We start from the raw sequence: 13,425 nt of genomic DNA on the forward strand, positions 1-13,425 counted from the left end.
CTGCCACTGTCTGCAGTGAGGAGGAGATACTTGGGGGGGGAGGGAGGGTCAAAGAGCCCTCAGAGCCTCATCCCAGCCACCCACCATGGCCCCAGGGATGCCCAGGTGCCTTTGGGGATGCCCAGGTGCCAGACAGAGGACAGTGGAACATTCCCAGCCATGGCTAAGGCCTCCTTCTCCAGAAAGGAGAAGGAAGGAAGTGTCTTGATAACTGTGTTAAACCTTTCTGTAGCTGCCTTTTGTCTTGGAGCTCTGGGTATCTCTGGGTAAATGTGTGACATCAGGCACAGGGGGATGGGGATGGTGGTGGTGGAGCGGGGTGCCCAGCGCTACTATACCTGCAGCCCCTTCTGGAACCACTGCCCCATGCCTTGAAGGAGCACCACACGAAGAACTGGATGGCCTCCTGCTCACCCTCATTGTGGATCTACTGCAGCTCCCAGGGTCCTTGTTGGCAGTGCCAGCCTCTTGCCCATCTGTGCCTTGTCGTGAGCCATGGAATCCTGCACAGCTGCCGTGTTCTCTAGCTCAGCCACCAAGTTGTCCACGCATGGCACAGTCCCACTCGCAACAGCCTCAGTGTAGATCCTGATGAGGTTTCCCCAGCCCTACAGGAGAGATGGTCCCCAGGGAGTGCCATGCAGCACCTCACTGAGACTTTCCTCAGCTGTAACTCCTTACTGGGTGGGAATTTTCACTTGCACCATAATGGAAAACCTTATGCTCTATTGCAACCTCACTCCCATAAGGCTTTGATGGCAAGGGACTCAATTTGTCTTTGACATCACAATTGCTCTCGTTTCACTTTAAATCAGTGCTTGAGAGTGCCTGCTATTCTCATCTCACCAGAAGGTCCTGCGCTTTCAGTGCCACACACATCCCCATGCTCTGTGGTGTTTGTCTGCTGAACTTATGCTTCTAAAGCAAAATATAAAAGCTCATGGTTTCCTGTAACAGTGACAGGCTGATAATTTTGAGCTTGCGCATGAACTGCTGCCCTCCTGCTGCAAAATCAACAACTGCAGGCTGCGAGAAATACCTGCTGTCAGCAGGCCAGGGCCAGTGAGCCAAGCTGGATGGAGACCCTGGGTGTCTTTCCACTTGTTAACCTTGATCTGGCAACAGCAGAGATGTTGGCTAGATTGTCACAGCTAGGCACAGTCAAAGAGGTTCCTGCAAAGCATTGATGATAATTTCTTGACCCAGGTGGTGGAGACGCCAACGAGGAGAGGTGCAATGCTAGACCTTGTACTAACGAACAAAGAAGGTCTAGTTGGAGAGGTGAAGGTTGGGGGCAGCCTTGGCTGCAGGGACCATGAGATGGTGGAGTTGAGGATCCTATGAGGAGGGAGCAGGGCAATGAGTAGGATTGCAAGGCTGGACTTCAGGAGAGCTGACTTTGGCCTCTTCAGGGACCTACTTAGGGGAATCTCCTGGGGTAGGGCCCTAGAAGGAAGAGGGGTCCAAGAAAGCTGGTTAATATTCAAGCGTCACTTCCTCCAGGCTCAAGAGCAGTGCATCCCTCTGAGGAAGAAGTCCAGCAAAGTGGGCAGGAGACCTGCGTGGCTGAGCAAGGAACTCCTGGCCAAACTCCAACAGAAGAAGGAAGTGTACCGAATGTGGCAAAGGGGACAGGCCACTTGGGAGGAATACAGGGACGTTGTCAGAGTGTGCAGGGATGCGACAAGGAAGGCTAAGGCCCAGTTGGAATTAAATCTGGCAAGGGATGTCAAGGACAACAAGAAGGCCTTCTTCAAATACATCAATAGCAAAAGGAAGACTAGGGAAAACGTGGGCCCGCTGCTGAATGGGGTGGGTGCCCTGGTGACGAAGGCTACAGAGAAGGCAGAGTTACTGAATGCTGCCTTTGCTTCAGTCTTCACTGCTAAGGCCAGTCCTGAGGAATTCCAGACCTTGGAGACCAGAGAGGAAGGCTGGAGAAAGGCAGACTCTCCCTTGGTGGAGGAGGATCAGGTTAGAGATCTTTTGTCCAAACTTGACATCCATAAATCCATGGGCCCCGATGGGATGCACCCACGAGTGCTGAGGGAGCTGGCGGATGTTATCGCTAGGCCACTCTCCATCATCTTGGAAAGGTCCTGGAGATCAGGAGAGGTGCCTGAGGACTGGAAGAAAGCCAATGTCACGCCAGTCTTCCAAAAGGGCCAGAAGGAGGAGCCAGGGAACTCCAGGCCTGTCAGCCTCCCCTCCATCCCTGCGAAGGTGATGGAGCAGCTCCTCCTGGAGGTCCTCACTAAGCATCTGGAGGACAAGAAGGTGATCAGGAGTAGTCCGCATGGATTCACCAAAGGGAAATCATGCTTGGCCAATCGGATAGCCTTCTATGACGGAATGACTGGCTGGGTAGGTGAGGGCAGAGCAGTGGCTGTTGTCTGCCTGGACTTCAGCAAGGCTTTGCACACTCTCTCCCATCACATCCTTGTAGGGTAAACTCAGGAAGTGTGGGCTGGATGAGTGGACGGTGAGGTGGATTGAGAACTGGCTGGATGGCCGAGCTCAGAGGGTTGTGGTGAATGGCGCAGAGTCTAGTTGGAGGCCTGTGGCTAGTGGTGTCCCCCAGGGGTCAGTCCTGGCTCCAGTCTTGTTCAATATATTCATCAATGACCTGGAGGAAGGCACAGAGTGCACCCTCAGCAAGTTTGCTGATGATACTAAACTGGGGGGAGAGGCTAACACACCAGAAGACTGTGCTGCCATGCAGAGGGACCTGGACAGGCTGGAGAGTTGGGCAGAGAGGAACCTCATGAAATTCAACAAAGGCAAGTGCAAGGTCCTGCACCTAGGCAGGAATAACCCCAGGCACCAGTACAGGCTGGGGGTTGCCCTGCTGGAAAGTAGCTCTGCAGAGAAGGACCTGGGAGTGCTGGTGGATAACAAGTTAAGCATGAGGCAGCAGTGTGCCCTTGTGGCCAAGAAGGCCAATGGTCTGCTGGGGTGCATTAGGCAGAGTGTTGCCAGCAGGTCGAGGGAGGTGATCCTGCCCCTCTCCTCAGCCCTGGTGAGGCCTCACCTGGAGTCCTGTGTACAGTTCGGGGCTCCCCAGTACAAGAGAGACATGGCACTCCTGGAGAGAGTCCAGCGGAGGGCTACCAAGATGATTAGAGGGCTGGAGCACCTCTCCTCGGAAGAAAGACTGCAAGAGCTGGGCCTGTTCAGCCTGGGGAAGAGAAGATTGAGAGGCGATCTCATCAACGTGTACAAGTATCTGAAGGGGGAGTGTCAAGAGGATGAGGCCAGCCTCTTCTCTGTGGTGCCCAGCAACAGGACAAGAGGCAATGGGCAGAAACTGAACCACAGGAAGTTCCATCGGAACCTGAGAAAAAACTTCTTCACTGTGAGGGTGACAGAGCATTGGAACAGGTTGCCCAGAGAGGTAGTGGAGTCTCCTTCCCTGGAGATATTCAAAACCCGTCTGGATGTGATCCTGGGCAATATGCTCTAGGTGACCCTGCTTGAGCAGGAGGTTGGACTAGATGATCTCCAGAGGTCCCATCCAACCTAAACGATTCTGTGATTCTGTGATTCTGTGAATGCCTGCTATATGAGTTTGTCAGGCAGGAGCTGAAAATGGATGCTGGTGCAAAGCAGTTCTGAGACATGAGGAACTTTTCAGAGTGGGAGGGAAAGGAGCCATGTGTGTTTTCCCACCAGTCACCCCTGTCGTTGTGGGCAGGGCTTCACTTCTCCTACAGCTCCAACAACCTTCAAGTGGTCCAAGGATCCTGGTTTTAGTGCAGAGCTGTTCACAAAGGGTGTGTGGGTTCCTACTCGGAGTGAAGAGGTCCTGGGCCGAGTCAGGGCATGGGAACCAGGATGGGTTTAAATGCTATGTTAAGTGGTGCAGGATCTGCATGCCATGTCCACCAAACCCTTGGGGACACCTTGGACACCCCACATGGCCTGAGGAATCTCCATAGGGGCAGCCACATCCTACTCATGCTCTTAAGATGCCAAGGGTTCGTAGATGTGCCTGCCTGGATGCTTGAACTGGGCAGTTTGGGTATAGCCATTGGGGCAGGTTCAAGGCCCAAAGTCTCCTCTGCCAGGACATACTTGAGTTGAGTCCAGACTAGACTTTTCTGAAGAGCTAAACACCTGTCCCTCTGTGTCCCCCTCACCCAAGTGGTGCCCAGCCCCCAGCTGAAGCACATCCTGTTGCTGTGGCAGGTCTTGGTGGCTCGCAGATTTATCCTGTTGGTACAGATGAACCAGGTGAGGGAGACAAGGTTGGGGAGACATGATTTTTCCCCCAGGAGAAAGGAAACCTGTGTTGCCACAGGTAGGCTTTTTGACATCCCTATCCCATCCTTTCCCTGGGTAGAAACAATGGTAAAGATACTCCTCTGGCTGTAGTGTCAAGCCTGGATCTTGTCAGCAACTGTCTGGTGGCCCAGACATCAGACTCAGGGACACAAGGGTCATGGCTCTGGCTCCATCAGACATCACCTCCAGATGGCCTTGGCAGGGGGTTGCAGGACCTCCCTCTTGCTGATGCTAGTGGTCTTTGCAGGATCCCTTCTGTCTGGTACCCAAGCAGTATGAGGGGAAGCGGGATGCGGTGAAGGCAAAAGCCCTGTCTACCACGCTGTCCAACATCAACCTGGATCTCTTCCTCATTGAGCTCTACGAGATGATCATAGTGGCACTGGCCAGCTCTGAGCCACAGTGTGGGTAAGCGCAGATCTCTGCCAGCTCACCCTGGGGGTGGATCTCTTCTTCATGTCACCTTTTTAAAAGAAAGCCTGGCAGGGAACAGGTCTGAGCCTTCTTCAAGCAGTCACACTGACCACTGGGTCTTCATGAAGCTTGGAAAGAGTCAGGAAGAAGACATGGTGGGAACCTCCTCACCTTCAGTCCTGGGGCATCTGTTGGGGCAGCCAGAGAGTTGTCAGAAATCACAGCTTCCTGAGAGGATTTGGCTGGAGAGGTACCTCTGGAGGTCTCTGGTCCAAGCCCTGCTCCAGGCCGGTTGCTCAAGGTCTTGTTGCTCAGCAATTCACATTGCTGCCATTCATGGCCCAGAACTCAGCAGCCACTTTCACAGTGGCCAGCATCTGGGAAACAGTGTTCATTGACCTCTTCCATAATGTGTTTCTGCGGTTCACATTGAGCAAGTCCTAGCAGCAAGAGCAGCAGCTTATGTGAGCTTATGTGCCTGGCTCTGGCACATAAGAGCTGGATCCCTGTAGCTCTACTGTTATGGAAACAGTTCAGTCCTAGGTTTCGGAGGAGCAGAGTCTCACATACGTCTAGCAGCGAAATTAATTATGTATTTGAATGACAGCACAACAAAGTAGCAGCTTGAGCTGGGTGCCTCCAGGGAAGGACCTCAAACAAAGACATTCTGGGGTAATTATACTCCTTTCAGTCTTATTTCCCTGCCTGCCAGTGACAGTCTCTTCCAATCTTCTTTACTGAGTTGGTAGTCTCTTTCCTTTTGAATGATTCACATCTATATCTCAGGATGTTCCTATGTTGCTATGTTCCTGCTTCATAGAGCCTTATCTTATCTGAAGTTTAACCATTACCTCCGTCCATTGTGTTATGTATCTTATCCGAAGGTTAACTGTTAACTCTGTTCATTCTGTTCTGTATTGTTGAGGGCTTGCTCTAGCTGATTTTGCAGTTACATCCTCAAAAATGTCTTTCAAGTTCATTTATAGTCCACTCCTGCAGCCTGCAGCCTGTGGGCTTCATCTACTTTAGGCACTAGTGCTAAGCTGGGCTAGAGCTAAATTAGCTCCCTTTTCTAACAGTCCTCCCTTTGTTTTCTAGGAGCATACCTGCTAGATATACATATAAGTGATTAAATTGAGGCCAAGTTTTTGTATCATTTAAGTTATGTGCATAGTAAAGCACATCATTGTTATTTAATCCCAGCACAATGATAGGGTATATGGTGTATACCAAAGCACTGTGTATTGTTAAGACAAAAGCTATGGCCTAGGTTTTGATGTGATCATTCTCCCAACCAATACCACTTGGGATTTAAAGGTGATTTTCCTAATTTTAGTCAACTCATTCACTTTTCAGTTCCACTTTGAGGAGGGTTGACTATCCTTGGCATGAGCTTTCACCCATCCCATCTTGAATGGTGTTTTTCAGGCTATATTTGGTAATAATTGTCAATCTTGTTTTCTCCTAACTGGAGACCTATTTATCTCCCAATTCAAGGTTTCCCTTTGACAGAGCAATTGTGTGGCATTGGCCCACACAGCATGAGAGTCTACCCATACGATTTTTGCTCCGTTCTGTGCTGCCAAAACCACTCCTCTTAATTCTCCTACTTGTGCACTGCCTTCACCTTTTTCTATTACTTGTTTGCCAGTGCTAATATCCAATGCAGCAGCCTTATAGTGCCATTTACTATATATCCTTTTTGCTGAGGCATCAGTGAACCAAATATTTTCTGGTGATGTGCCTTCAGTGAGGGGCAGTGCATTCAGAATTGGTGAAGGTTTAAAAGGTTGTTGTAACGCTAAGGGGGTCTGTATCTACGGGCATCTGTAATTTGGAAACCTTAGTATGTCCTTCAGTTAATTGCACATTTTCTGCGCTCCTGTTAGGTAGGCATACTATTTTCTGATAGTGGGTTTTTGTGCAGCTTCTGGGGGAGCAGTCCCCTTTAGGATTGCTTCTAGCAAATTCAACTTGTTTAACTGCTCAGACTAAAAATAAAAGTCCTTTTTCCCTTTCCGAATATCATTGTTCTGTTTCCTTACATGTGGTTGAGCTAAATAATAAAGGTCTTTTTGGTCCATCGGGGCCATTTTGGAACAGGTTACAGTAAGTAGCATGCCTGACAAAACCCCATTCAGCTATGACAGGGTCGCAGGGTGTACTGGTCCCAATGACTGCTATGTTTTTAATTCTTCAGTTAGAGTTTTGACCGCCTCTTTGTGTTCTAATTTCCACTCCCAGGGTTTGCCTTTCATAACAGTGAATATAATGAATGAGAATATAATAGAAAATCCAGGTACATGCTTCCTCCAACATCCTGAAGTTCCCATTGACTGTTGTAACTCCTTCCTTGATTGGGGCATTTGCAGCTCTTTCTTTGTTTTTTCTTCAAGTGTACAGAGGAATCACTGCACTGCCCGCTATCCACCAAGTACCTAAAAATTTTACTTTTCTGCTTGGTCCCTGACAATTTTCAGGTGGAATCTCAATTTCTGCTCTATGGAGTGCTTGCCATACTGCTGCTGCCACTTTCCTCACCTTCTCAGGGGAAGTTCTTCCAATCAGAATATCATCTATATATTGGTACAGTTTCTATATATTGGTACAGTTTCACATCTTGAGGGAATGAGACTGCCCTTAAAAGTTCAGTAAGTGCGGCATGAGCAATTGTGGGTGAATGTTTATACCTCTGTGGGAGTCTGTTAAGGGTATATTGTATTCCCTCCGAAGTGAAAGCACACTTCTCTTTATCCTCCTCCTGCAAGGGGTTCATAAAGAACACAGCTTTCACATCTAGCACTGCCATCCATGGGTGTGCAGCTGCTTGCAAAGTGGCTGTGAAGTTTGTAATATTTGGTACAATAGCTGTTAGTGGGGATGTATTAGCATTCAGGTGCCAACAATCAATTGTCAAATGCCAAACACCACTTCCCATCTGGTTTCCAAACTGGCCAGACAGGTGAGCTATATGGGGAGTGGGTTCTAGAGATAATCTGACATCTCTCCAAGTCAGCTATGACTTCAGAAATTCCATTTCGTGCAGCAGCAGAAATCGGATCTTGCAGTACGTTAGTAATTTTTGAATCAGGGAGTGCGGGGCTGTACAAAGCACACGCACTGTAGCCTCCCTATTTCTACTGGGGTTGGAGTCAGTGTTTGAGCCGCAGGATCGTACACCGCCATCTAGCAGGTGCCAGGTTTGTCCATTTAAAACATCAAAACCCAAACTATTTTTATTGTGAACTTTAACTGCTAAGCGAGTAGTCGACATATGCAATGTCGACTTGGCAATTTGGCACATAACACTTGCTCCGTTCATACGAGTAATTTTAACTATGTGCACACCCAGCTTCTCGATATCTGTTTGTGATAGCATTGAAATTTGTGCTTTTGTATCTATTAAAAATTTCATCAACTGTTGTTGAAGACCAATTGGGATCAAGATACCACTTACCCACTGATAAGTGGATATTCACTTGCAGGACAGTTAGACCTAATTGCCTTCCAGGCATTACTTTCTTTTTTTTTATTACTTCATGCCCTGCAATTCCTCTCTAAGGGGAGGAAGGGGTTGTCTCCCTCTCTGGGAGCTGGTACCAGAGGAGTTGAAATACACTCCTTGCTTCTGCCATTATTTCATTTCTGGAATGCTTCAACCAGACTCAAGATAATGCCAGTAGGCTGACCTTGAATTGCAGCTCTGGGAATGCCTAGAGCTAAGGCTTTCCTCCATAATTGATTTCTCTGTTCTTGAGATGCCGCTTGCAGATTTTTAGACTTATTTCCCTTTGATTTAGTTTAGTTTAGTTTAGTTTTGATTTAATTAGGCAAAGGCTGAGGACGGTGGTGGAGCCATGCTGGCCCATCGGCTGGAGGCAGTGTGTCCTGGAGACAACCCCTGTCCCGACTCCTGCTCCTCTCCCCGTGTGCCGCTCCACACTGGAGCCTCCACTGCAAAGGGTGATGAGGGCAGCTGTGACACTAGGAAAGAACCTAGGGGGACGGCACCAGTGTCTGTGTCCCCCCTCCACCCCCTTCCCCCCAGCCAGATGGTCTTACAGGGCCTTGCTGGAGTCACCTTGCTCCTTCAGGGCACCAAAACAGGAGAGCGGATGTCCTGGCACACCCACACAACCCAGTCCCAGTGACGTCCAGTGGCTTCCCAGCAGCTGCTGGGGGCCCATGCAGTGCTGAAGGGCAGCCCCAGAGTGTTTGCTTAGTGCCTGAAGTAGAGGGTCCCAGGGCAGGGCATTCACCCAGCACTGTTCCCACTTCTCCATCCTCTCTGCACACCCATGAGGAAGCCTGCACCGCATCATGAGACCAGTCATCCGAAGCCACAAACCAAACCACCAGCTGTGGTGCAAAAGCAACCAGAAATGACATCTCATTTCCAGTTGTGCTGGGGGAACTGCAGGGCTTCATGTCCACTGGAAAAAAGAGCAGAGCTCTGCAAACCAAAGCAGGATAAAAGCACCACTTAAGGCATCTGGTTTCCCTCCCTGCACTCCTCCTTTCCTCAAGCCTTCATTTGTACCCTTGTCTGTTCTGCCTTCTCCTCCATCGGCCCTCTCTTACTTGTGCAAATGATTCAAACTTTCTCCTTGCAGTTGCTTCTCATCTCTTTGACTCCATTGCCACCTGCTCAAATCAAGCTCAGTTACCTAACTCCACACTATCATCTCTAATCTCCATTCCAGCCACCCCCAACAGCAACCTGACAACCCCAATACCCCCCAAACCCTGCAGAAGCCCCATATCTTCAGGAACCCTCTGCCACCCCAAACCATCCCCAACTCAGATCAAAGTGTGTGTGGGGGGGGGGTGGTCCTCAGATGCCACATCCCAGGACAGCCTACCATCCTCCTTCTCGAAGTACCCAGCCTGGGGCAGCCACCTTCTGCCCCTTCTCTTCAGGCACCCTGGTAAGGCCTTTTCTCCCTTCTCCTCATGGCCTAGCCCTATCCTCGCCTCCTCCTCACAGCCAGGCCCTGTCACCCACCCTTCTCCTCATGGCTCAGCCCTGTCACCCCTCTTCTCCTCATGGTGATTTACTGGGATTGCTGGGGCACTTTCGGGGTTATCTGGGGCTGTGGGGGGTGATTCGGGGTGTACTGTGATCACCAGGATGCTGTTGAGGTTACTGGGGAGTGGGGGGATGATTCGGGCTTTGGGATTACTGGGGGACTATGGAGGTTATTGGGAGCTGTGAGAATGGTTCGAGGTCTACTGGGATTGCTGGGGTGCTGTGGGGGTTACTGGAGGCTGTGGAGGTGATTGGGAGGATTCTGGGGTCTCTAGGGTTTTAGGGGGGTTACTGGGGACTTTTGGGCAATAGAGGGGTACTGCAATTGCTGGGGTACTCTAGGGGTTAGTGGGGGTTTGGGAGGCAATTGCAGCATACTGGAAATTCTGGGGCACTCTTGGCATTCCTGGAGGCTGTTGGGGATGATTCAAGGGGTACTGGCATGGCCTGGGCACTGTGAGGGTTACTGGGCGCTGTGGTGACAATTGGGGGTTACTGGGATTGCTGAGACACTGTTGCTGCTACTAAGGGCTGGGGATGTGATGGGGGTAGTGGGATTGCTGGAGCACTGTGGGGTTTACGGGGGTGGGGGTTATAGGGGAGTTTAGGGGTACTGTGGGGGTTACTGGGAACAGAGGGGTGATTGGGGGGTACTGGGAGATTGGGAAGTACTAAGGTGAAATGTGGCCCTGCTGCTGAATGGTCTAGAGGCCCTGGTGACAAATGACACAGAAAAGGCTGAGACACTGAATGCTTTCTTTGCCTCAGTCTTCACTGATAAGACCATTCTTCAGGAATCTGAGGCCATGGAAACCAGGGAGAAAGTATGGAAAAAGGAAGACTTTCTCTCAGCGGAGGAGGATCAGGTTAGGAATCACCTAAGCAAAATGGATATACACAGTTCCATGGCCCTTGATGGGATGCACCCACGAGTGCTGCGGGAGCTGGCTGATGTACTTGCAAGGCCACTCTTAATCACTGGTGAAAGGTCATGACAAGTGGGAGAGGTGCCTGAGGACTGGATGAATGCAAATGTCACTCCAATCTTCAAAAAGGGCAAGAAGGAGGAGCCAGGGAACTACAGGCCTGTCAGCCTCCCCTCCATCCCTGCGAAGGTGATGGAGCAGCTCATCCTGGGAACCATTTCTAAGCACTGAAGGACAAGAGGGTGAGTGCGAGTAGTCAGCATGCATTCACAAAGGGGAAATCATGCTTGACCAATCTGATAGCCTTCTCTGCTGCAATGACTGGCGGGGTAGATGAGGGGAGAGCAGTGGATGTTGTCTACCTGGACTTCAGCAAGGCTTTGGACACTGTCTCCCATCACATCCTCGTAGTCAAGTTGATAAAGTTTGGGCTAGATGAGCAGATAGTGACACGGATTGAAAACTGGCTGAATGTCAGAGCTTAGAGGGTTGTGAGCAATAGTGCAGAGTCTAGTTGGTGGCCTGTAGCTAGCTAGTAGTGTACCCCCAGGGTCACTACTATGTCCAGTCCTGTTCAACTTATTCATCAATGAGCTGGACGATGCGACAGAGTGTACCCTGAGCAAGTTTGCTGGGCAGACCAGACTGGAAGGAGTGGCTGATACAGCAGAGGGCTGTATTGCCATTCAGAGGGACCTCAACAGGCTGGAGATGGGCAGAGAGGAACCTCCTGAAGTTCAACAAAGGCAAGTGCAAAGAAAACAAAGTTCACCAAAAGGAAGTATCCCTGGGGAAGAATAACCCCATGCAGCAGTGCAGGCTGGGGGTTGACTGGCTGGAAAGCACCCTGCCCCTACAAGCAACTTCTAGTTTTTGGGTATTTTCTACTCCCGGTTTTTGGAAAGTACAATAGATCCAGAGAAAATTAGAGCTGCTGCAGTTACAGCCCTTGGGGGGCAGGTGGAGCGAGGCCATCCATGTGCAGGCGGGCAGCTCCAGGCAGAAGGAGGGGCCGGGGCAGCCCCAGGAGGAAGCACAGGGGTTGATGGAGCCCTTCAGCCAAGCTTGGCAATGCCAGATCACCTTTCTCTTGCCCACAGACCAGAGCAGAGTGCAATATCTCTTGGGCACTGGGGTATGGGACAGGACCAGATATGGCCTGCCAGGACAGCACCTGCCTCGGGGACTGAGCACTACAGTGGGACCTGGCTCCCACAGAGCCCCCTTGCTCATCCTGGGGCTAAAGTCGAGCATAAAAAGAAGTGATGGGAGAAGGGGAGAGTGGGAGGGAGCCAAACCTTGGGGGCTGCAGGCCCAGGAGCCCCCGTTCTCGGGTCACCAGAGGACAGCCAGCAGCAAGGCTCAGTGCCAGGCTGCCCAGACACACATGCAGGCACCGCACAGCCACAGCCTGCTGCAGCAGGCTGAGCATGGGCAGAAGGGCAGCACCTCTGCAGGCACCCACGGAAACACATGCAGCACAGACAGCCTAATCTCAGCTCTGGGGAGGCGATTCCCAGGGAAAACCCTCCCACCAGCCACCCTGGCCTCCTCACTGCCTTGTCTGACTTGAAGTTTGCCAGCAGTTCCCACATACTGGCTCAGAAGGAGGAGCGCAGCCATCAGGAAGATGGGTAGAAATAGGATTAAATAACAGGAGACGACAGGGAGCTAGAGCTGTGAGCCCTGCTGCTCTTGGCTGTGGAGGTGCTCCAAGATAGAGCTGTGTGTCTGCAGCGCCAGCCGGCTCGCCTTGTGCCCCTTCTATTCCGGGAGCCTAGCCCAGCTCTGGAGCGGAGGCCTAGCCAAAGGCAAGACTCTCTCTGCCCCCCGGGCTTCTGCCCCTCTCCCTTCCCTCTGCCTTTACTGCTGTGCTTCTCTGAAAATGAATGAGAAGATAGAAATTTATTTCTCCGAACAGATGTTTCCCTGAACATAGCAGAAAAAATGGACAACACACTCTTATATTTGCAAGAACAAGACTAAGTACCAGACTGTCACATTTATTTGTCTGTAGACATTAAGAAACTAAGCTCTTGGATATTAAGTACTCATAGAATGATTTGCTGTAAATGTATATATTAGTAGCATGCTAATATATATGCAGTTTGCACACTTTTAGAGCTTTTGGAGTACAAGAACCTTTGAAAGGCGGGTGGGAGGAAGGCTGTGGTTCTACTTTACTGTTCCAGCCACAGCAGATCCAAGTTTGAGGTCCATGACCTGCTGCAGGCTGTGGAGGAACCACATGGAGAACATCTTAAGTCAGATCAAGTCATATGGAATCAGAGGCTGATGATGTCATGCTCTCTTGCTCCCCTGCACAGATGCACAACTGCAGACAAACGCTGTGATGTGGTTGTTAATCTATGCTCTTGCTATGTGACAGTAGATACTTCAATTGAATCACTCCCTAGGGGATCAGGAGCAAGCTGGTTTACACTAAATCCTGTGGAGGAGCAAATAAGTTGAACAGTGGCCAAGGAAATCTTTGAAGAAACAACCCAAGAGATATATTTATGCTACATTCAGTTGTGTGTAAGTTATCTAGAAAGCAGCAATGTCAATTCAAATATTAAATTACTCTAGAAATAAAAAGATGCATTTTCATGTCTTACAAACGATTTATTTGAAATGCTGATGTTCATTTTTATAACATGTAGTCTGCAGTGAGACTACCCAAACATAAGGTAATAGAAGAAAATATAACAGCTGTAATTTCTGACAAATTGTATTTATGTCTTTCTTCTCTTAGGGGCAACAACACTATAA

Source organism: Struthio camelus, chromosome 9 (genome assembly GCF_040807025.1).
Source record: "Struthio camelus isolate bStrCam1 chromosome 9, bStrCam1.hap1, whole genome shotgun sequence".
Classification (NCBI taxonomy): Eukaryota; Metazoa; Chordata; class Aves; order Struthioniformes; family Struthionidae; genus Struthio; species Struthio camelus.